Source organism: Coturnix japonica, chromosome 2, assembly GCF_001577835.2.
Source record: "Coturnix japonica isolate 7356 chromosome 2, Coturnix japonica 2.1, whole genome shotgun sequence".
In the NCBI taxonomy this organism is placed as follows: domain Eukaryota; kingdom Metazoa; phylum Chordata; class Aves; order Galliformes; family Phasianidae; genus Coturnix; species Coturnix japonica.
Genome location: NC_029517.1, coordinates 129,388,381 through 129,414,377, shown reverse-complemented (window position 1 = coordinate 129,414,377; position 25,997 = coordinate 129,388,381). Strand labels below are relative to the sequence as shown.

The 25,997-nt window shown below is 36.2% G+C and overlaps 1 long non-coding RNA gene across 1 annotated transcript; it reads right to left on the bottom strand.

Moving 5' to 3' along the window:
- Nucleotides 1–11,379: 11,379 nt before the first annotated feature.
- LOC107310582 lies at nucleotides 11,380–21,359 on the bottom strand. Its single transcript, XR_004306296.1, has 4 exons — nucleotides 21,273–21,359; nucleotides 16,310–16,460; nucleotides 15,209–15,314; nucleotides 11,380–11,779 (listed from the first exon to the last, which is right to left on the bottom strand). It is a non-coding gene; the product is annotated as an uncharacterized LOC107310582 (long non-coding RNA).
- Nucleotides 21,360–25,997: the final 4,638 nt, after the last annotated feature.

Sequence of the window (25,997 nt, the reverse complement as noted above, 5' to 3'; positions counted from 1 at the left end):
GTGAAGTATGTTAAATAGATGAGAAACTTATGGAAATCTTCATTATGTGATACTTCTCATACACAGTACCTCTTAATTGAATTGAATTAGTCACCTGAGTAATCGGAAGATCTAGCTTTGAAAGATCTTGGATAACTGGACAAAAGTAGCTCAGGTTTGATATATGCATTTTAATAATGTAGTACAATTATTAATAAATGCAGTGAAAAAGAAACTCGAGCAATTTTTTTTTTCCAACAGCATAAACTAGTTTTTTAATCTGATTTTTAATTAAAAACAACTCAAGTGCATTTGTGCACAAATGGATAGAATAGGGCTTTCAAAGTAATCACTAAGAATATATAAATCAGCTACAAGTTTATCAAAGGTAAATTTAATTTATTTTTTCTCTTGAGTTAAAAAAGATTAACATACATATACAAAAATGCATGAATTTAATTTTATTTCCATATATATGTGCACTCTAATGCTCTTCCACTTTTCCCAGGCCCATCCATGTGGCTGCAGTGTTGCGCGGCATAATGGGAACAGAAAGAGTTGAAGGTCAGGGTGGACTATCACAACCGTTTTCAACTGCAGTGTGATCCAAAGAAGTAGAGCCAGTAGTAGCAAAGCTAAGTAGTTTATTTGTTAATTTGATACAGCTATCTCAGTGGAAATATAGACTGGATATAAGGAAAAAAAAAAATTATAATAAAGGTAGTGAAGTGCTGGAACAGATTGGTGATGGATATTCTATCCCTGGAGACATTCAAGGTAAGTCTAGACAAGGCTCTGGGCAACCTGATCTAGCTGAAGGTGTCCCTGTTCATTGCAGATGTTTAAGCTGTCACTGTGCAATTTGACCCATGATGATGTTCATCCTGTCTTATAATTGGAGGATTTAAGACCTGTGTTGTCAGTTGCCATGTGAGACAGATGATGCAGCATTTCCAAAACCTGAGGCCTCAGGAGCCTCTCAAGCTGGATCAGTGTTTGACAGAACAGATACCTTCTGTGTCAGTTCTTGCTGCAGATTTCCACCTGTGGCTGAATTGCTCATTTGTGTAGTTTGAGCTAAAGGTTCAGAGTTGTCCAGGGAAAGGTATGTGGTATGTAGAAAAGGTCACTTTTCAATAGTTTAATCCTTTTTTTTTTTTTTTTTCCCCCGAGTTGATTCCTAGATGTTCATACCTGTCATAAGAAGCAACACTACAACACTACTAGCATAAAACCCGTAGGAGTTATCTTGGCTTTGTTCAAGTACATTCATTTCCCGAAGAACTGTAACGTGTAACAGTCAGAAGTGCTGATCTATCAGTGTGACTGTATTCAAGTTCATTGTTTAGTTTTTGCATTCAGTTGCAGTGCTGATGAAAACAGAAATGAAACTTCTTTGTGTATTGGACTGGAAATCCTAGACTTGTTTTCTCAGATTCTCACATTCATGCCATGTAAATGTATTCATGTTGGTTACTGAAGGAGATCTCCTTCATACCCCTGCACTAGGGACTCATGGAATGAGATTGGCCAAATGACTACTGACTACAGCAAGGCTCGGATTCCATTTCTAAAGCATGCAAATTAGGGGAGTCACGTGCAGTGACACAGATGGCACAGCAAATTAACAATGCTATATATATATATATTCTACAGTAGAAAAAAAAATAAAATAAAAAAGCCTTTAATTTAAAAGCAAGAAAATAACAACAAACCAAAATGAACTCATTATGCAGAATAAACTTATAATTGAAGTTTAATTGTTACCTTTCATAAAAGTCAAACTGCATAATAAGAAGCTTTAAGAGCAAGCAATTGCAGTTAAAGGCAGAACATGAGCATCTGGTTCTTGCATATTATGGATGATATGTTAATATATGATCTAAACTTCATCTCTAATGTTTTATAAACAAAGATAAATTAACAGGATCAATTTTCCCTAGCAAATATTTTCCACCTAACAGGATAATCTTTGAACACTAATAAAACAAACCACAAATCATATTTACTCTTGGGCTTGCTCTCTTGATGCATTTTAGCCAAGCTTGAGACAATATGGCAAACTCTATTAGCTAAAGCATAATTTACTTTTTTCTCCAAAGAATTAGTTTTCTTTTAAGGTGGTTTTGCATAGATACAGTTCCTCTCAGAGTAAATGAACTACTAATAATTAAAATGTAGTCATTAAATTAACTAATTTAATTAAGCAATTAAATTAATCTGAATTTTCCATGAGGCATGAGCCAAATACTCTGCACATTTATTAAAGATTGCAACCACTTTTTCCATTTAGCAAGAAGGCATTTATCCATACAAGTGCATAGGTATATTATCAAGCCTATGCATATTAGAACTACAAGTATTATCCGCACATGGTAATTTTAAACCAGGATCATTTCACAAATTAAGACTCATGTATGTAACAATCACAAGTACCAGAATATAGTTGAAGAGTGGAAAGGCCACTCATATTTTTGACTCAAAATGCATTCATAGAGTACTGAGTATCTGTGTTCTGGGGGGAAAGAAATGAAATTCCCATTGCAGTGAAAAATGTTATTTTCTCGGTGAATTGGTAGATAAATGTCATCCAGAAAACCAACTGAAAAACCTCAGCTTTCAAGTAACTGTGCATTTTTACATAATCACAAACAAGTGAAGACACATCTGGAGGTTTTCTCCTCTCAGATGGAGATTATCAGTCCTCAGCTGATAGATGTGCTCATCCAATCCTTTTTCACCAAGAAGTGTGTAGTCAATTACTGGGTCTTAACTGAAAGAAAATAAGCACTCTCTGGAAAAGTAATAGTTTTTCTGAGCACACCTATATAAGCTTTTTTTCCAGGGAGACTGACAGAAAACTGAGAAGTTCTGAGGTGAATGAGCAGAGAAATGTTTAAATGGTTCTGACCAAACTTCCCCAACAAAATAAACAAGTACATAATAAAATAATATATATATATTAAAAAAATAATAATAAGACAGTCCTGTTGAATCTATTGAATGTTTGTGGGGTTTTTTTCTTTCTTTTTTCCTTTTCCTTTTTTTTTTCACCCAGATTACAACCTAAATTCTTAATGGTACTGTATAGCAAGGAACCTGCTGACAGCTATAAATGCTCTATCAAAAAATCGTAGAATCATAGAATTCTTTCAGTTGGAAGGGACTCTTAAAGGTCATCTAGTCCAACCTCTCTGCAGTGAACCGGGACACCACAGATAGATCATGTTACTCAGGGCCTGATCCAGCCTCACCTCAAAGGTCTCCACAGACAGGCAGACCACATATCTGGGCAACCTAGGCCAATGCCTCACCACCCTCATCATCAAAGACTTTTTCCTTGTATCTAACCTAAATCTACCATCTTTGAGCTTGCAAACATTTCTCCTTATAATCACAGCATCATTAAATCACAATATTAGAAAGGACCTATAAGATCATCTAGTCCAACCGTCCTCCCTTTACCGTAGCTACAACAAACCACTAAACCATATCTCGTAGCTCTTCATCCAGACTCCTCTTGAACACTGCCAGGGATGGCAATTCCACCACCTCCCTGGGCAGCCATTCCAGCACCTAGCCACTCTCTGAGAGAAAAAGTTTTTTCTTAATGCCTAGTCTAAACCTCTTCTGGTACAAATTGTGGCCATTTCCTTGGGTCCTGTTTGTTGCCTGGGAGGAGAGGCCAAACCCCTCCTCATCATAGCCTCCCTTCAGGAAGTTATAGGGTGCAGTGAGGTCTTCCCTGAGTCTCCCCTTCTCCAGACTGAATAATCCCAGCTCCCTCAGCCGCTCCTCATAAGACTTGTGCTCCAAACCCCTCACCAGTTTCATTGCCCTTTTCTGGACACATTCCAGGGCCTTGATGTTTTTCCTGTAGTGAGGAGCCCAAAACTGAGCACGGTACTCGAGATGCGGCCTCACCAGTGCTGAGTACAGAGGGATGATTACCTCCCTGCTCCTACTGGTCACACTATTTCTTACACAGGCCAGGATGCCATTGGCCCTATTTGTCACCTGAGCACACTGTCAGCTCATGTTCAGGTGAGCATTGACCAACAGCCCCAGGTCCCTTTCCACTTCACAGTCATCCAGCCACTCAGCCATCCAGCCACTAAAGCCTATATCGCTGCATGCAGTTATTGTGGCCGAAATGCAGGACCCGGCACTGGGCCTTGTTGAACCTCATCCCATTCATCTCAGCCCAGTAATCCAGCCTCTGAAGTGCCTCCCTACCCTCAGGCAGATCAACACTACCTCCCAACATGGTGTCATCTGTAAACTTACTGTGAGGGTACACTCAGTCCCCTCACCTAGGATATCAATGAAGATATTAAACAAGATGGGCCCTAGTACCAACTCCTGGGGGACATCACTTGTAACAGGTTGCCAGATGGACTTAATTCCATTAACCACTACCCACTGGGCATGCCCCTCTAGCCAGTTCCTTACCCAAAGGAGGGTATACCCAAAGTCCAGGCCATAGGCAGCCAATTTCCCCAGGAGTTCTATTTCCCTTGTTCTATTGTCACAGATCCTGTCTGTACCTTTATTTTCTGTAGCTCCTTTTTAGATACCAAAAGGCTGCTATTAGGTCAGTTTGCAAGGTGCAAGACCTTGCACTTGGGTTTGTTGAACCTCATGAAGTTCATCTGGGTTCACTGCTCAATCCTGTCTAGTTCAGTCCGGATGGCAACTCATCTTTCTGTACCTTACAAGAACAATTAGATTCCCTTAGAAAGAACAATCATTTCCAGCGGTGGTGTTTCATGATTGATTATATGTCTTAGAGAAGTAAGCAAACAAACACAAACAGCAATATAATCCCCTAGAGCTGAGAAGATGATTAAGAGACTGGAATACCTTTCATGCGAGGACAGGCTGAGATAAATGGAACTGAGAGTCTTGGGGTCTTAAACACGTCTGTAAATATGACTGGAGAAAATGAAGTTGAGAGAGAAAGACATGATGGAAACAAGTGACAGGACAAGATGAAATTTATAAAACATAAAACTAATTCTATCTGAACACAACTTTTTAATGAGAAGGATCAGACATTGAAACAGGTGGCCCAGACATAGTGTGGCATCTTTGTAGATATTCAGAACCTCACTAGCCAATGTCTTGTACACTATGAAAATTGAACCTACTTGATGAGAGAGTTGGGTTTGATGAACACAAGAGGTTTCTTTCGACCTTAACATTTCTTTGATTTTCTGACTATATTCATTATCTGTATCAAAATTTGGTAAGTTTTATTTAGCTTGAAAGTTTTAAAAGCTATAGATGATTCCACAGAAATATTTTTATTCTGATATCTTTCTTTGTTCTCCTGATATTGACCTAGAAAAGATTTTGAAGTTAGATAGATGGTCTTTCATTAGTATTCTTCAAAATACCATGTCAAGTGGATTTGTCCTGGCAACCCTGAAGGTTGAACAAAGAGAACATTTAATGGGGAGCATATTCCAGCTCTTCTTTTGTGGATTGCTAAGGCCAACAAAGAAAGACAAGTAGCATTCTCGCAGTATTTTCAGCTGTGTCAATCAGATAATTCTGAATCAATTTAGATTACATATACACAGTATAGATATATAAATTAGATGACCAGTCACTTTGACTCACCCTTCCAGTATGTGGCAGAATATGATTGAGATAATATTTTCTATCCAAGTGGGAATTTAATACACTTATCTCAATTTCAAAACTTAAAATAAAGATTACTGTACTCCAATGGAAGTGCCTGAGAGAAGACACATGGGACTAATATTTTTCATGCACGTCAAGGGAGCTACATGTTGTCATTTTGCAACCCACAGTACTCGATAAATGAAAAATAATGCAGAGAGAAATGTCTTCAAAAAGTTATTTCTATGAGCTTCATTCCTCTGTATTACAAGAAATTCACCAGCTAACTAGCACTTGGTTTTTGTCAGTTCATTTGTATTTTTCCCCATAAACAATACAACCTGCTCTATGGAAATGCTAAAACTAGTAACAAAACACAGAAAACAAAACAAAAAGCAGATTTTTATCTACAGACAATATTGCAATACCTGGAAAAGTGAAGTGAAACACATCAATTTTTCTGTATTACAACCATCTTGTTGTTTGTGCTTATGTCAAAGGAAATTGAACAATGACAATAAATGCTCAGAAAAGAAAGTTATATTACACCAGACTTTCTTCTTTAAATATATATATATTATTTTTATTTTTATTTATTCATTTATTTATCTAAGGTGAGGGAAGAGGTAAATTCAAAGATTTGGGTTTGGCTTCTCTAAAACAATTAAAATGTTTACAGGAGATATGAAATGAGATTGAAATCATTACCTAAAAGAAACATTTTTCAAAAGAAAACAAAACAATATCCTCCCCAAAGTGAACTGCAATCCTCAGCAGCTCTACCTGTCTGTAAACAGCTCTCTTATCCTGCAGTCTTCCAAATCATAAACATTGCTTTAGCCTATAAGTCAAAATACTGTCTGTACATCCGTATCACCAGATTGCATTTTAAGATAATACTGGGAGAGGGGATGCTACAGCCATGCAAAGAATTTGCTAGTAAGTCAGCCTCTGAATACAGATATTAAATGTCAAAAAACCAAAAAACAAAAAAAAACAAAAACCACACACACACACACACACACAAAGACACATCAAAAATAAAACCAAACAAACAAATAAACAACAATGACAAAAAAGCAAAAAACAAAACAAAACAACAACAACAAAACAAAATGGGAAGAATGATGCTAGATACTAGAGAGTACATGGCATGACGGACAAAGTTATCTCTTCAATGTCACATTTTTCCTTCCTATCTGAATAGTTACAATGATAAATGAAGTTTAAGGGCTCAAAGTAATTTCTGTAGGTACTGACTGACCAATGCTCTCTCTGATTAGCACTAAATGCAGGGGTAGCTCCTTGTCCTCAGAGGAAGGAAGAAAAATTATTTTGGCACTTCTTTTTGACTCTATTGTAATCTGGGGATAGCACATCATGCATCAACGTATGTGTGAGGCACTACAAGTGATATAGGGACAAAGAGGAACTGGCAGGCAAGATGTCTGATAAATCTGCCCTGAATAAGATTGGAACATCCAGACAGGAAGAGAGCACCAATTTCTTATGCTGCAACAGAGGTACAAAATATATGATCCTGACTTTCCATCTTTGTGGTCTCGTAACCCAGGATGATTGACAGTCCGCTAGCACGTTAATTTTCCTCTCAGGAAAACAGCAATGAAAGTCTCTGAAGTAACTTAATGGAATCAGGTAGTAATATGACTTCAGTCATCCTTTTATTAAGTAAATTACAGTATTCTGGATAGAGTAAGAAAAGGGCCATGTATTTTGTCTTAATTAAATGCTTAGTATGCCGGACATTTTTTACCTTGGAAGGTAGCCTCAGAGACTTAAAGCTGCTCTATCACACTATCACACACCTGTTAGTCGCAGAGGCATTTCTGCTACCATCCTGTTCATGCACTGGATTCATTTGTATTTCTCTCCTCTCCTCTCCTCTCCTCTCCTCTCCTCTCCTCTCCTCTCCTTTTTCTTCTTTCCCTCTTATATTTTCTACCATCTGTACCTATTCCTTCAAAACTCTTGGTTTTACTCTTGAATAAGTGCTAAACTAAAACCATGCCGGAAAACAAACAAACAAACAAACAAAAAACAAAAAACAAAACAAAAAAAATAAACAAAAAAACAGGCAGAATAAATGAATGACAGATAGCACTCATCTTGCAGACTCCATCCCTAATGGCTGTCATTCTTTAAATATTTTAAATTTCATCCAGTGTGCTTGGTCATTGAAAAGTATTGTGGTTTATGGCTGACAAACAGGTAATATATTTGGTCCAGAATGCAACAGGGGAGATTCATTCGGTGATTCATTTTACAGTCAGCCTCCTTTTTCTTTCAACAAATGATCTATCTATTTCATTAAGTGTTGTAACATATTCCAGACACAACATTTTTATTCTGATATATGACGTATGCATCTCACTAGCAATATTTGTTTCAATAGTTAATGTACTCTAGGCATTCTAGTTTGTAATATTCCCACCTCGATCTTTTGTTTCTGTGTTTAGAAGACTGAAGCACCCCTGAATAATAAATACGCTGATTAAACTCCAACTGCCTCATGTAAAATGTGCTGATTCTGCTGGAAAAAAAGGTTTTGGCCTAAGCCTGAACTATTCACAGATAGCTATGTCTTAGTTTAGAATTCATCCCTTAGGAATGAAGTCCCTTAACTTAAGCCATTGGAGGCTAAAGGATTAAGCATGTGCTAAGATTGAGTTGTTAGTTAATCATGCTCTTAAAGGAAGCCTTTGCATAGAACTGTGATATTCTGTTTTCATTCTTCTAACAAACAACAATTCACAGTACATTTCTAACAAAGATTAATATTTCTGCATTTTTAATTTTCAAATTATCTAGTTTCTCTTGCTCTTTGACCCTACTGCATTGATTCTCCACATGAGAGAGGACATTGTACTTTCAATTGTATTTCATTAAGTTTAGTTCCGCTTTTTATAATAATTCATTAACATTTAAATGAGAAATCAGCATTATTCTCATTGGAAGTCCCATATTATATCGAAGTAAATCCACAGTAATCTTTTTATTGAATTAAATTGTAGTAGTATCTTGTCCTTTGTATGTATGGATCCAATGAGATAAGATCTCAACTATTTGCTGTTTAGATTGTGGCATATCCTGATGGTGTCCCTACAGCTCATCAAATCAGGCAGTATGACATTAAATAACAAAATGTCTTTCAAAGGAAAAAGGATATGAGATAAGAATATTCTGTATATAGTGTACTTTTATTCAAGGGCTGTGTGTGTTTCTGTGTGGAGCAGCAGAGAGATACGTGGGAAGTGAAATACTTCATGAAGACAGTTTGAGATCCACACCAGTTTTCAAGAGCTTTTATTTCAAATCAGTCCTGATTTAGGTTCATAGACTGAACTCATATTTCTGATTTAAGAGTTCACTTGACGTGGACTCCTCTTTCCTTCCATCCAGAAGGAATACAATCTACAGGCACAAAAAGTACCATGGGTAAAATACATAGTCACTGGTTTGAAACTGTCAACTCTGATGCAGCCTTAGATACAAAGATATGAATGCTGTACTTCTTTCACTTTACTTTAATTACTGGACATAGCTGGATTTCTTGACAAAATTGGGGTAAGTATATTTTAATGAATTTATTGGGGGACGTTCTTCTAGAATCATAGGTAAATTAATATTATCTAGAAATGTTGTATCTTATACTTAAAATTATTATAATCTTTGCTATTGTTTACCTTCCATTACTTGAGATAAAATCATAATATTGTAAAGAATCAACAATTTCCTACAGGGCTCCTCCTCCACAGAAATTCATTGAGCTGGAAAAAATTCAGATACATCTTATTTACTTCCTCTACCAAGTCCTTCATTTTAAGCAGACACAATAAAATGACCAAAATGGAAGAGTTAGGGAATACTTGCAAGGAATTAGATTTTAAAAAGCTCTAACTACAGTAATAGTATTACACCTTCACTCTTCATTATTACAGATCTGCAGCCTTTGATCTCCAAAAGTTCTGCTGTTTTTGCTTTCAGTTTAAAATACAACTTGTAGTTGTGAAATTCACTATGTGAGCCAGGCTAGTTCATGTACATTGCTTTTTCATTATCTCTGTTGCTTTCTTTGATGCTTTCAGCTCTGTTTGGCTTTCTGTCTTCTTTAGGCAGACTCACAACTATTACACAGGCAATGTTCTGGAGGTGACAGAATGAAAGATCTGAATGTCGCTTCTGGCTTCTTGGGAGTTTTGCTTTTGCATGTATAAGCTCCATTAACTTCTAAATCTAAGCTGGAAAAAGCTATTGTGTCTCACCTACGCCAGTAACATTCTGTTTCCTTCAACTATGATATTCCATTTAACCCAGTTCATATATAGTTTGTTAAAAGTGCTTTCACAACCCTTTTATTTATTTATTTATTTATTTACTTTGGAGAGGAAAAAAAGTACCATGTTATTACATTATTTTCAAGGCTTATCTTGCTCTTAGACTGTTATTCCTTTGCAGCAGTTTCACACCAATGGCTACATAAAATCCAAAAGCTCTCTTACTCCAAGGAGTAGGAGGATAAAATAAAACAACAACAAAAAAAAAAAGCTCACAGTTTAAGCTAAGGACAGGGAGAGTACTCACCAGTCACTGTCATGGAAAACAAAGTTCAATATAGTGAGATTAAAGCAATTTACAGCATATTACTAACACACCAGGCAAGTAAGGGAGAACGAAAAGCAAACTGCAAACACCTGAAATTCCATCTGCTCCCCAGATGACCCCATTATCACTTTTTCTTTTTTTCTTTTTTCTTTTTTCTTCTTTCTTTTTACTTTTTACTTTTTTCTTTTTTCTTTTTCTTTTTTTTTTTTTAATGAACTACTATAAATGACTAACAGTAAAAGAGTGATTACTGAAGAGCTACAGCATGACAACAGAAGTAATGTAAATACTACACTTCTTAGATCAGTTTTGCCTACAGCATTTTGTACCTACCACAATTTAGAATAAACTTCCAGCACACATATATTTCAGAATAATCTCACTATTCTGATGATGATGACTTGAGAAATACCACCAGGTATATTTTTTAGACCATGTCTTCAGGTTTCATGAAACATCCATATTCTTTTGAGTAATTCCAAATTACAACTGATATAACTACTAAATTCATTCAAAGTGATATAAGTTAGTCAATGGCTAATGGTGCTCTTGACTAAATTTTTTTTTTTCTCATTGGTTACATATAAGTAGTTGACTATATTCATTAGACCCTATTAATTACTGTAATTCTGAAATTAAGAAATAAACAATTAAAATAAAGTACCAGAGATTTGTTATACAAGAGGAAACAGTCCTATATTGAGTGTTATACAAAAGTGGCAATCAAACAACCTCATAACACTTAGTCTGTTCCAGCTGATAATTCAGTGCATCTACCAACAGAAATGCTATCTTCTGTGGTTTTCTTCTGTGTAATAACTACTGAGTCCAAGGGTATGACCTAAATTCCCTTTCATTTGCTGGCAGAATTCTCACAGACTGCAGTGTGCTTTGGATCATGACTCTCAAATCACCCAAATGACTGACTTTTCAACCTAAAATAATGGAAGTCTACCAAACTGATTTGTCACCTTTGCCTGATGTTCACACATACTAATGAGTTCTGAAAATGTTAATTTGCTTTGTGCCCAGATCAAATACACTTCTCTGTCAGAATAAAGTAAGTTCAGAGCCAACAAATTTACATGACTGTACTTTATTCTGAAAATATTTACATATCATTAATACATTAACATAATACAATGTTCAGTGCAATACATAGCCAAGTCTGGGATGCTCCTGATTAGGAATTGCAGACTGAAAGAATCACAGCTTTTCTGTATTATTTTTTGTTTGTTCAGTTGATTGGTCGGGTTGTGATTTTTAGACGTTTCTGGATTGCCTTATATCAAAGGAGTTGACACATTCTGCTGAAGTGAAAAATGAAGATAACATTGCTTTAATCTACTATTTTCTTGTGGGATCATCTATACTTACTGAGCTTTGATAGCTATGAGTTTTGCTGTATACATTGGAATCTGCTGTCCACACACAGGTGTCTAGCATCACTTTGCAGAGTCACAGAAACACAGAATGACTGAGGTTGGAAGGGATCTCTGGAGGTCATCTGAGACTGCACAAGTAGAACCCCATGTAGAAAGCAGGCTTTCTATGAGAAGAAAATACGTGTATCTACTAAATAAACAAATAAAAAATGAACACCATAGGAAAGTTTAAATAACCATCAGTACCTGGACATCAGCAAAAATGACAATTCGTTTATTTTCCCTGGCTATAATTGGGGAACATACTCTTGCTAACATATAGATAGCAGAAATCAGAATTTAAGTTCTTAATATGACACTGATTCCTACTCATATTTATAAGATTCCTCTAGAGATTCCTGAACAGTCTGTTGTCTGTCAAATCCAACTTTAAACAATTCCTTCCCAGATATCTTCAGATACATATCTGGTGATTTTTTTTTAGGGTGGAAGTTGGGATTTTTATTTTATTTTATTTTTATTTTTTTGCTATTTCCCACTATCTACTATATCTCAATATATGCTATCCCAATAGCAGAGGAAATCCAAACCACCATTGTATTTTTTCCTAATTTTTCTATTAATAAGTTAAAAAAATAAAAGAGTAGTTTTTGTGTTTTTTGTTTTTTGTGGTTTTTTTGTATTATAATTTGTTTTATTTTTATTTTTAACCCAGTGTAATGAAACCACCCAGTTTAGACAGCTGAGGTGTATCATTCCAATTTAGATGAGAAAGTAAGTGGACTTGAGGATCCGTTAATCTAATCGAGCAAAACAGATTCTACTGCCACATGTATATCTAAACATGTTGAATAACTGTTTACACTTTCATTCTTTGACTGACAGCATTTGGATGGCTGCTACTCACTGCTGCAAGCAGTTGTGAGAGGTAAGTGAAAATTCTGGGAAGACTGCTTTGGCACTTGACAGTGAGGTCCTTGCCTGAACTCCTGTAGAAACCTGTTCCATAAAAGAAAGCATTCTGTTGGAAAATCTTATGCTTAACCATCACGAGTTGAATAGAAGCAGTGGCCACCAAAGCTTCCCTATAGACAACAGGGTTCACAGCACAGAAACAATAAAGTAGTCTAGAGCAGGTCAGTCTTGGGTGGCTCAACTGTTTTCAGACATTTTATGCCAGAGCAATGGCAAACAACAGAGTTTGGGATTTTACTGGCAAACCAAATATTCTCTGTATACATTTGTTGGGTCAAGGATTTGGACTTAGGAGATTTCAGTGATGTAACAGAACTGGAGTAGTAAGTCAGAAAAGCAGCTCTGCAGGCAAACAAAACTATCTTCCTCTTTGCTGTTTGGTAACCTTTGTGAGCATGGAATCCATGTGGGAATTTTTTTCATCTTCATTCTTTTGTCAGACCTGCTATTCAGGCAACAGAGACAACATTTTAAAGTGTAACTTGTCTGAAGGACAGAGTAATTAGGTTTTTCTCAACTCAGTAAGGCTTTAGGAAGAATTGAGCTGCCCAGCTGCAGAGTTGCAAACCCAGGTTGTGCATAACATCACCCAGCAGCTGCCAGCTGCAAGCTGATTACCGTTCTCCCATGATCCGCGTTATCCTATGATCTGCATTTGGATTCACATGCAGTCAGCTCACTCATACTCAGCTGTTGCATTCTTCTCCAGGTAATAAAAAGGCTGTTTGATGCAATGATGGCACAGCAGAGTGTCATCAGATCACAAGAAAGAAGGTTTTTCTCCATTGTATCTTAGAATGATTGTTCAGAAAATTTAGTTCCTTGGAAGTGCAAATGAAAACACAGTGCCAAATACATGATCATAGAATCACAGAATGTCTTGAGTTGGAAGAAACCTTAAAAATCATCTAGTTCTGACCCCAGTATAATACAATCATTGAATCATTTGAGTTGGAAGGGATCTGTAATGATAATCTAGTCAGGTCTTGTGCCCCAGCAATGAACCTCAATACATGAGGATACACTCAGTCCTACTTTTGATGTCAATGATGAAGGTATTAAAGAGTGTCAGTTTCTGTACTGAACCCCTGATGGACACTTTTCCTCACTGTTCTCCATCTGAATATCAGGCACAGTTGCCACCCAATAGGTAGGCTGCCTAGAGTCCCATCCAGCATGGCCTTGAAGTCCTCCAGGCATGGGACATGATGGGGTAGCATAACTTAGAGTTACTGTCTTTCTAAGGGTACTTTACTGCATAACTGTGAAAATCCCCACCCCTCATAAGTAGAGTGGGTAAGGGTAGGTAGAGAGGGAAAAGGATTAGGATTAGTTTAATATCTTTTTGTAAGCTGCCTGCCTTCAAAATGTACAAGTATAATTAGGACTGAGGCTCAAATACAGCAATGAATCCATGTATAGTTAATGCTCAAAAACTTCATATCTATTCCAAACTCCATAGATGTTCGGAACATGCTTGTCCAAGATCCCTACACATAATAAGGATTTCTACTAACTCTCCTCTGATTTCACTGTATTTGCCCAGCACTCCAAATATACTGTCATGCTCTGTGTCTTCTTTGGATGTTACAATGCCCACGTGCCACATCAAAAAGCATTGTTTTGCATGATACTGCAAAATAGATGGAACTGTGCCAGCAGTACAGAAAGGGGGACAAATATTGTAATCAAGTCTTACACAGGCCATCAATATACTAGTTAGATTTAATAAAATGTGCATTTAATATGCTTTGAAATGTAGATATGGACAATAGTATCACTACCTGGAGGGACAGATACTCAGCCATGATTGTTCTTTAGAAGCTGAGGTACCTGGTATCAGTTTAGCCTAGGTGAGATTAAAGTTTTCTCATGAATGTCCAACTTTACAAAGTGAGATGGAGGTAAGAATGGGCATATCAGTACAAGAAAGATCACAGCACCAAACTGTATCCCTTCCATATCCTGACAGTGCATTGAGACAACACAGCAAGTTATGAGAAGCTCACTAAAGAGCATGGAACTTTGTGTGAGACTTTGAGAAAACATATGGCAGATGAACTGGAAATGAGATGAAAACTATATGTTGGAAGTGACAACATATTAATTTTGATGGTAGTAGAAGTTAATTACAGATAATTTAGAAAAATCTGCCAGTTATTTTCATGCCAATAATAGTAACAAAACTTGGCAGTGGTACATTCATAATGGCATTTTGATTACCTGCATCTCCATGAGATCTCTCAGTTGCCAGTGATCCATCAATAAATGCTTTGGTGATAATTTATATAAAGTGATGTTGCTTTCCAGGAAGTGGCTGATATTATGGACAGTCAGGAAAATTCTTCCTGTTGTAGTTAGACCTCAACCATTTTGTCTGATAGGGAGGCACAGCAATAGAGAACTTTCGTAGTCAACCTGGGTGCTATGCTTAAAAGCAGAATAGTACAGACAGTCTTTCTCTTTGTGCCTGTAACAAACAGGTGCTTATTGGAATAATCCCATGATAATAACAGTGGTTATATTTGCAGGGTGTTTTAGGCACAGCTTACTTGAACCTACATACAATTACTGTTTTTATCACCAATATGTGTTTAAATAACCTAAAGTTAACATACCTAAATTGAAAACATATCCATAGAATCACAGAATCCATTAAACCTTTTGTCCAGTTGTTTTCTTAAATTCTTATGTCACATTCTTCATCCTTGGATCTGAAAGCTCCTTGGTAAGAGAAGTCAAGGTTAATCTTCATGGTGCAAATGCTGGGGGCAACCTTATTTCTGGGGAGAACTAGTTACAAGTTATTGTCATGTAAATAATGCATTTATTTTATAATATCTTAATTGTCAAAAAAGACAGCATGAATCACAGGACAGTGTAATTTAGACCAGGATGTAAACAGGAATATAAAAAACAGACAAAAGTGTTTACAAATTACACATTATCCAATAATTTGTGAATTGGGCTTGATCTAGGAAAAAGTAAAAATAACAAAGTCATAATTTAGAAAAGGAAAATGTGATGAACTTTGAATAACAGAATCCTGAATAAATAAAGTTATCTAATTCTATAGAAAAGCAAACAATGATTAAATATTAATTCTCTTAAAAATGGAATCAGAGATGGAAGATAAAATGAGAAAGTAAATATATTAAATAATCGCCAACTGCCAGAATGAGTGGGGTGAGGGTTGAAGAACACAGCTTTGCTGAAATCATAGAATCATAGAATGTCCTGGGTTGAAAGGAACCACAATGATCATTCAGTTTCCACCCCCCTGCTATGTGCCCTTCTTCAAGTTTGTTGCCATCCTCTGAATGCTTTCAAGTACCTTAACATCCTTTTCATTTTGTAGGGCCCAGAATTGCATACAATAGTCAAAGAGAGGCTGCACCAATGCAAATGCTGCTTAGACCATCTGGCTATGCTGTATGGCATCCCAAATATGGTTCACCCTCTTGGCTGCCAAGACACACCACTGGCTCATGTTGAGCCTGCTGTCAATCAACACCCTCTTATCTCTTTCTACAGAGCTGCTGTATTGCCATTTGTTTCCCTTTCCCTACCTGTATCCAACATTACTCCATCTCAGGTACACAGTCTGGCATTACCTTTTGTTGAACTTCATGCAGTTGTTCATGGCCCAATCATTTTCATGAATAGAAACATAACCTATGCTGTACACTAAGCAATTATAAGATATGGCATAGACTTACTGTGGAATGAGTGATCAGTCGTTTAATTTCTCTGTGTGAGATTGGTGGTTATTCACTGGTGATTATCCAGGTCTTGATATTGTGTTCAGACAGGCTTAAATATCTTCCCTGATTATTTTCCTCCCTTTCTGGGAACATGTCTTGCCTGTTGCTTTGCAAAACATAATAGCACATATCTACTTGTCTTCTGAATGCTACAAAATTCAAATAATTAATCACAGTGCTATCAGAAAAGTTAAGTAGGTAAATAGTGAATCACACATGCAGATATGAAAAAGTCCGCTGAATTAAAATTGCTTTAAATTGGTGGAATACATAAGCAAAGAATGTGGAAATGTTGAAACACTTGTGATATGTGATATGAAATACATGGCTCCTAAAGAGAAATTTAAGAAAATGCCATCTTAGCATGCTATGTGAGAGTAATATAACTACTAGGAGGTGGCATAATTGCTGTGGAATGCACTTGTAACACCTCAACCAGAGTACTTTCTTCAGCTTTTGTTGTAATACCTCAGCAAGAACATAACTGCCCTTGAGGTAGTAAGAAGCAGAGCAGCAAGAAAATTATACTTTTTGGTGTGGTGTAGAGAAAGGTTAAAGGATTTTGGTCTGGTGCAGTATGAAAAGACTTTGTAAGAAATTAATTGAAGTTGTTGAGTCTATTAACAAGCAATCAACCGTCATTTAAGAAAAACATGAATAAATAAAGCTTATTAGAATAGCTTAACTTTAATACTTAGCACACTAAAAAACACAACATGCAATAGACTTGATGCTCATCTGGGGAACCCTGAGGTCAGGCTACGAATTCCACTGAATTATACTAATTTATACTTGCTGAGGATCTATCTTGCAATACATTTGCCCTCAGAACATTCTTGTTTATATTAAATCGTCTCACTTTAGTAAGTAAAATAACTTACTAAAATCAAATAAGTAATTCTTTCAAAGTGATACACACAAGTGAATGTCAAGAGAGATTTTTCTTTGTTTCTCCCTTGGTCTCACATTTCCTTTTCTACTGGCCTCAAAGTCCACGAAACAGTACAATGAAAGCAGACTGGCATAGGGTTCTTTGATCAATTATCAATTAGGTTTTAGACAGAAGCTGTGGGAAGACTTTTTCCTTTCTGTGACACAGTGCAAGCATTCTGGGATCTTCTCAATGTCAAATTTGATTTATTTTCTTTCTTTCTTGTAACAAAGTACTTTTCCTGCAGGAAAATACTTTGGAAAAACACTGTCCTTAGATCAGATATTAAGCCACATGCTTACCTCACAACATTTCAAGTCTTAAGGTTAATCTAGGCTGACATATATTTAGCAACAAAACAAGAACTACATTTTCATAACACTTTATCTGCCAATTGTTATTATTGATGGGAAACTTCCCTACAGTGTATGGGTTGTAAATGTTGCTATGAGACACTAATTTCAGAGATGTTTCTAGTTATATCCTTGGTTAGACCTTGGCCAGGACACCCTCCACTTGTCTAAACCCTAAACTGAATGGTATTCAACAAAATTTCAAAAGTTCAGAAAAAGAACAAATTACCAAGGAAGAAACCCTTCTAAATCTAAACCCTTCTGAATCTAAAATGGAGATTGTGCACATATTCAAATCCAAAAAAAGAGGCCTGAGCAGTCATTCTGAGAGCAGTGAAACCTAGCGATCTTGGTTTAAATTGATCTTGTGAAAGTAAGGTGAGATTGTACAAGGGTTCCTGTATTTATAAAGAGAACTGGCTTTGAACTTCCATCAAATTCCAATGAAAATGAAGTGCAGGCAACATCTGGTCTTTGCAGAAAAGACTGGACCACGTATCATGCTCTGCATCTGTCCATGGAATTTCAGAGCTGATGAACCTATTGCTACTAGAGAGCTATTGTTCACCAGGCTTTTTATCTCAAGTGAAAGATAATCTCCTGGCTAGGTGTTAAATATAGTGAAACACTTAATAAAGCTTTCAAGGTTGTATAAACCAAGATTTTCCCAAATCACTTTGCCACTTTTCTAGCCACAGGAAACAGTAATAGAATATCTTGGGTTGGAAAGGAATGTAAAGATAACCTAGTTCTGGCCTCCCCCACAACGGACGGTGGGGGATTTAAAGAAGGGATTTAAAAACCCAGTATCCAGCACAGATTATTTGATACGTTCAGTTATTTCTCTCATACTACCTACTCATGTATTTAAATAGTCAAGAATAAATTGAACTACCTACTGAAAAAGAAAAAAAAAAAAAAAAAAAAAAAAAAAAGTGGAGCGCTTAATAAGCCCTGATTCTTAGAAAGGGGTGTGCAATTCTTTCTTTATTACTGGATTGTGACTGCTACCTTTCTTGAGTTTCAAGCAGCTATATCTGCTGCTGCCTACTCTCACAGGTGAGTTTGATTTGCCCTAGAGAGAAAAAAAGAACTCAAAAGATAGAAAGGAAAAATAACTTATTTGAATAGACTCAGCTATTTGGAAGTTAAATTTTAGGAAAAACTCCGAATTTTTTTATTTTTTTTTCCTTTCTTTTAAGAGTGCTAGTTGAAAGGAACACATTTCCTATGGAATTAAAAAGGGGAGCCTGCATAGACATCACTAAATTCCTTTTTCTGGGAAAATTAATTAATCCTTACTGAATGTGAGCCTGAAGTGTCTTCCTTTCCCTTCTTTTGCTTTAAATGTCTCTGTGAACTCATCTAATATTCAGAGTGTTTTGAACTACTTTTTTCAAAATGTGCAAACTTGCTGAAATTTCTCAATGCCAGAAGTATATCTAAGCTTTTTATTGACTCTGGTGGGCTTTTAATTTTATCACAGATTTTTCAGAGTAGAAAACTGTGATAGAAACACTTCTCAAAATTGACATCCAAAAAAAACCAAAAACAAAAACAATGAGTTCATAGGTGGGCTCAAATGAGAATCACATCCAATCAATTTTTCATTTTGCATAAGGTTTTAGGACACTCATTAAGCCATTCCAGGCATATTGAAAAGATATTGATCATCACTGGATGTGTAAATAAATCCCTTGAATACTGCAGTATCGAGCACTCTAAAAGTCTCCATATAGATTCAGGAAAATAGGAAGGGATATGCAGTTCCAGCCTTCAGTTTTGCAATACCAGGTTCACTAGACAATAGTGTTGATGATGAAAAACTGAATCCAAACTGCAATGGATATACAAATGTTATTCCCACTTAACTGGATATGTTCAAAATGTATTCCATAATAAAGATGTGGAAAAAGTACACCATTGCTGTGTACAAATTCCACTCATGGAATGACAAGACAATTTTGAGTACTGGGAAAATATTCATAGGCTAGTAGAATATTTTCTAAAAATTCTTATTTATTTATTTATTTATTTATTTATTTATTTAATTTGAAATTTTAAAATTCAAATTAATCTCAGTATTTCAAAGTATGCTTTATTTTAGACAGCTTATTTGAATAATAGAAATATTTCTTCCTTGATGGATGCAAAATAAAATACTGAATTTTCATTTCTATATGGCTTTTTAAAAAGAAAAACAAATAATTTGCATTTTAAGATACAGAATTGAAAACAAATATTACAAAGGAACGAGCATTTCAGCCATCTGAAAAACATCTATCAATTTTCTTTCTCATTACAAATGAATTTGCAGTCAACTTCAAATGCTTCTCTTATGTACATGTCATGGTTTAATAATGTTGTAATTTTGCTATCAGTATTCCACATCATAACATCATATAAAGCATGAATAATTTTATTGAATCTGCAACTTACAGAAGAAGACTACATCTCCCAGAGAACAACACGATGGATCACGGGACCTGGACACTATATTAACTCGCTCCCAGGCTAGACTGACGTCTTTCGAGTTCTGGTGTTCAGGGGAGTGTGTGGGAGCCTTCACCGTTTTGCCTAGATTTACAGTAGGCCTCTCAGTTTCGGGACTCATTCTCTCTCCTATTTTGCTTGATTTTTTAGCTCAATTTTCAATTATATTGTATTATATTGTGTTATCCTGTATTTCAATATAGTAATTTAGTAAATAAGTGTGCCTCCTTAGATCGTTGCCGCTGTTTTCTTCTTTCTAATTAACTATTTGTCCTTTCGGCCTAGGGCCCCTGTGGGGCCCATGGCCCCTGTCACAGACACAGGTGGATTTTTAGTTTAAACCGTGACAGTACACCTCTTACATTCTTATTTCTGCTTTTTTAATTTGTTTTTCATCCATTTGATTTTTGAACTTTCAACGTGCTGCCCAATTATTCCAAAGAAATGATTCTTTTAAATGCCTACTACTTCTTCAATACCTAGATTCTGATGTCAAAATCATCTATCGTGAAGTGCCTTAGCCTGCTGTCATAGATATCAATATCAACCTACACTTCATTGAATGTAGGGACATGCTGCAATTAATATTAGAAGAGAGTGGAAATTTTCTATAACATTGGTGCCAAAATACAAAACTTATAAAGATTGTGCTGATGGGACATGTTGATTAGTACACCGATTGCCTTAAAGGTTGCCTAATATTTTGCTGACCACATCCTGGAAGGCTTTCCAATCAATCATGTAACATCCAATGCACACACTTCAGTAGCTGCCTTAATAAGCTGAGCTTTCATAAAAGTTACTTATGTAGAGAAAAATCTTGTGCATTACCCACAAGGTTCTTTCTTTAACCAACCTTACAGCCCTGTGTCAGTGAGGAAAGGAACAATTGCACAAAGTTAAGAGCAAGGGATTTTTTTATAAGAATTGCTTAGTAGTAGGGCTGATTGACTCTCTCTGACACCTTAAAGCTTCCTGGATCCAGTAATGCCTTTCCTGAAGCCACTGCTGAGTCTGGTTGATAAGGGTACTTGAAATGCTGAAAGCTGTGATCTTGTTAAAAAGGGTCAAAAGAAGCAATCTTAGTAACATTTCAATGGCTGGATTATTGCTACTGAAGAGAGCAGTAAATGCCACTTACAACTAAATTTTCCACTTCATCCGAGGTGCAGATAACTGTTCTTCTGATACTTTTCCCCAGAGGAAATCTCTGCAGCAGTAGTGAAAGTAATTACATATTTAAAGGCACAGCTGTATTAGGGAAAAATCAGTGTGGTGAAGAAAAATAAATAATAAGCATGCAAATAAAAACAAACACAAAGGGTAAAAAAAAAAAAAAAAACAACACAACAAAACACAATGATTTACAAAGGCTTTTAAAATTTAATTTCTTAGATTAAGCCAAGAAAATTCTCAAAAAGGAATTAATTGCTTAAAATCAGCTAAGATCATAGAATCACAGAATTGCTTGCGTTGAAAAGGACCACAATGATCATACAGTTACAACTCACTTGCTCTGCGCAGTATCACCAACCACCAGACCAGGCTGCCCAGAGCTACATCCATCCTGGCCTTGAGTGCCTCCAGGGATGGGGCATCCGCAGCCTCCTTGGGCAACCTGTTCCAGTGCGTCACCACACTGTGTGAGGAACTTCCTCCTAATACCTAAACCTCCACTGTCTAAGTTTAAAACCATTCCCCCTTTTTCTATCACTGTCTATTCTCGTAAACAGCTGTTAGACTGTTAGCCATTAACTAACCTTTGTAACTGTGCATTCACAGACTTTATCTTTCTTCTGCATTTTAAAGTACTCTTTTCTTGTCAAAGCTGCACAGCCTACAGACACTGTAATATCTGAAGTATACTACATTTATATCTTTAACATTTGTCTTTGTTTTCATTTTCTAATTGTAAAATATGAGCTGGAGGTGCTGAATTCATTTTTGTCTGGTCACCAGGCACAAAGGAGGGAAGCAACATATCAGTGATAAAAAGTAGATTTGACTGTACGTTATAAGGAACAGGACAAACCCAGGAGATATTTCATTTCTTGACCTGTGCAGCCAGTTGTTGAATAAGCAAGGCTAGTCATCTACAGTGTGCAGATAATGACTCTCAGAACTAAGAAAACACAATCCCAGTTTTATGAATGACTTCGGAAATGATACTAGAAATTATAGATACAGCCTCATATATTGGTATTATCCAAGCTGTGAATGTTTTTTCTCCAGGTAGAAAATATACAATATTATAGGATGGGACAGACTTTAAGACAACTTGAAGAATTTCTAGAATACTCAGGAGAAAGATAAAACAGCAGATGCTTTACACTGAATTGGCCCCATGTTAATTACTCTCTATCTTTTAGTTGTTCTTTAACTCAAAGTAGTTTATGTTCAAGGAGTGCATATTATAGAATGATAGAACGTCTAGGTTGGAAAGGATCTTAAAGATCACTTAGTAACAATACCCTTGCCATGAGCGGAGACAATTTTGATTATATCAGATTGTCCAGGACCCCATTCAACCGGACTGTACAACACCTTCAGGGATGGGGTATCCACAGTTTCTCTGGGCTGGCTGTTCCAGTGCCTTATCATCCTCTGAGCAAGAATTTAATCCTAACTTCCTACCTAAATCTTCCTCTCTTCTAGTTATAACTCTTCCCACTTGTCCTATCACTGTGTGAAAAATCACTCTCCATCTTTTATAATGAGTCCCCTTAAATTAACAAAAGGATGCAATGAGGTCTCACTTGACAAGGAATTCATACACAATTCACTCCACTTAGCAGGCATCTGGGTGGTTGAAATCCCTCAAGAGATGACAGTCTTCAAGTGTGATGCTTCTTGTATTTAAAGCAAGACCTTGCCAACAGATTCACCTTGATCAGGCAGCCTGTAGTAGACTCCAAACACCAGAAGGTCTTTATTGATTCAGTCCTTGATTTTTACCTACAAGCTCTCAATCTTTGTTTCACAGATGCAGTACTCTATAATTTACCCATTTCTTAACATAGCAGACAACATCCCCTTTCCTCTTTCTCTGCTTGTCTCTTCTGTAAACTTGTAGCACTGGACTGCAGAGTTCCGGTTGGATGGTTTGTCCCACCATATTTCTCTAACAGCAGTTGGGTTTCAGTTTTCTAATTGTGCTGTGGTTAACAAATCATACTGCTTATTTTGTATGCAGTGGTTTGGATGCATTTCAGCTGCACTTTCAGACACATTACCCTTTTAGAGGAGCCCTCTTTCCTTGGGACAACTCACAAGCATGTCTTTTGATTCCTTAAGTATTGATGTTTCTGAGTTCTCTGTCACTCAGATACCTTCTCTCCGCTGAATCTTGTTTGAAACTCTGCTACTAAGTCCAGCCAAATGGAAACCAATGCAACCAAGATATGTAGCATATACCAAGATATGCAACAATATACTCAGCATTATTTAGGGACAGCCACAATGAGTATTGTCTGTAGAGTAGAGATTGCAGAGAGATTAAAAGACACAGACCTGAGCTAATTCTTCTGTACAGCAATTGGATGGTTAACATCTCATATCTGGCTGTCTCAGTCTGGACACAGTAAACTCATATCTGACTGAATAAAAAACTGAATTCCTGTCCTCAATTCAAACAGAAAAAAGATAAAAGGAAAGGGAGGGGGAAAACAAATAATCTGGTATTTAATATAGGTTTTTTGAGAGCAAACTGGAGAAAGGCTTGAGCAACTTGGTCTGAACTCATACCTGGACTAGAGATTTTATGAAGTGCCTGCTGGCCTGAGTTATCCTTTGATAACATCCCAATGTGGTAGCTTAAATCACCCTCCAAATCTAATTCAAACCTCCCATGTGATGCCTAAAATAGATGATTTTAAATCCCAGCTTATGAATAGTAAATATTTGGGGCGGAGGAAATAAGTCTTTCTTTGTCTTCCACTGATGGTAGTTGGACTGATGAGGTCAGGATTGCCTCATTTCAGCAAGTTGGAGGATCTTAAGACTGGGAGTTGCAAGCTAAATATTTGTTAGCATTCACAATGGGATTTCAAACAGAATGCTGCCCTTAAACATGCCAAGAGATTCATGCTAAGCACTAGATAGAAAAAGTTTGTTATAGAAGAAGATACAGAAAGAATGAAATACAGTAAGAATTAAGGTGAATGTCTCTTACTGCTTAACAGAACACAGAATTTATAATACTTCCTAAAAAAGCTGGTAAAACAAATTCTTAATATTATTTTCTTTTAATATTGATATTAAACCATTTTGTTATATAACTTCTTCTATTTTAACTTACAGATATTTCCATATTCCACAGAGAAAAAATGCAGCTGTGGAAATGAGTATCTAAAGTAGTTGGGTAGCATTACATGCAGTGCAGGTAAGTTCCCCACGTGGAAACTTACAGATGGATACTTTGTATTTATATTATTAACAATATAAAAAATGCATAGTATAATAAATAACAATAGAAAGGCTGACATTACCTGTAAAAAATCACTGTATATTTCTGCAATGTCTTGAGTGGACAGAATGACAGAAAATCACAAAAGTTCTCAATGTGCTTGGGGGTTAGGAAAAAAAAACTTGGTGATTGATGGTTGTTTTTGTGAACTATTTTATTCTGTGCTGCTCCTTTCTTTCTTCTTTTTCTAACATGCTGCTTTTTACTGCCTCTATTATTTTACATACCTGCAAGCTGACATGATTAAGGTGTGGTTTGTTCTCATTGTGACACTGGCCTGAATTCATCACAGTTTGCTTAAATACTCTACATTAGTAAACCTCCAACTATATTCACAAGCCTTTTCTTGGCCAAAGACTTCATTTCATGAAACTGAATAATGCTAAGTTGACTGTCAGAGACACTTTAGTACTGTCTACTGACTAGTTGTACAGTTACAATAATTCTTTTAAGGGAAATTTTCTCAATTCCTACCAATTTTCCTTTTCCTAAGATAGCTCTCTCCCTTCCCTCTCTACTTCACACATACTGAACAGTAGATGTGAAGTTTATCCATGCCATTTATCTCACTAGGCTTGAGATTTCATAAACAACTGCATTTTCTCATTTGTAAAAACAAAATAATTTAGATGCTCTTTAGACTAGCAACTCTCTCACTACTGCTTGTAGCATATCACAAGCTAAAAATATTCTAAAACTCTCTTATTTAGCCAATATAAAGTGTTCACCTGCCCTTTATAGGAGACTGTACTGCACTGTACATAGATTTTAAAAATCTAGGTTGATGGCCAACATGATAGCCACAACATTTACACTGCAGCTGTCACTTTCACTGTCATCTGTTTCTATTCTGTAGTGTCAACCTGATAGGAAAAGTTTGTTTGTTTGTTTGTTTGTTTTTAATGTTGAACAGTTTTCATCAAGAGTGTTTCATCCCCCTGCCATGACTTCTTATACCTAGCATAATAAATAAGTCTATACATACATACACATATATATTTTTAACAATGCTATTATCGTTTTATTGTTATTTTAATTATTTCTTACACACTGACACAAATACTGAAATTTACAGCTTAATTTGGCTTTCAGAAATTAAGCAGTCTTGTCATGTTCCAACTTTGTGCTCCTCAAGCAACACCAAAGAATCATAGACATTCAAATAAATATGTTTAGCAATGTCATATCAAAAGCTATATCACTGTGTAGGTTATCAAGTATGCCTCATTTTGGTGTAATCAGATGTTTCACAAATTTGCATTAAAATATTAAAGAGCAACTAAATTCTTGCTCTGTCATTCCAAGCAATAACTAAAATTTCCCATAGTATTTTGGGATACTACACCTGCTGACAAGGAAAAACAAATCTGTATTGTAGCAGGATTTACATTGTGATTGTCG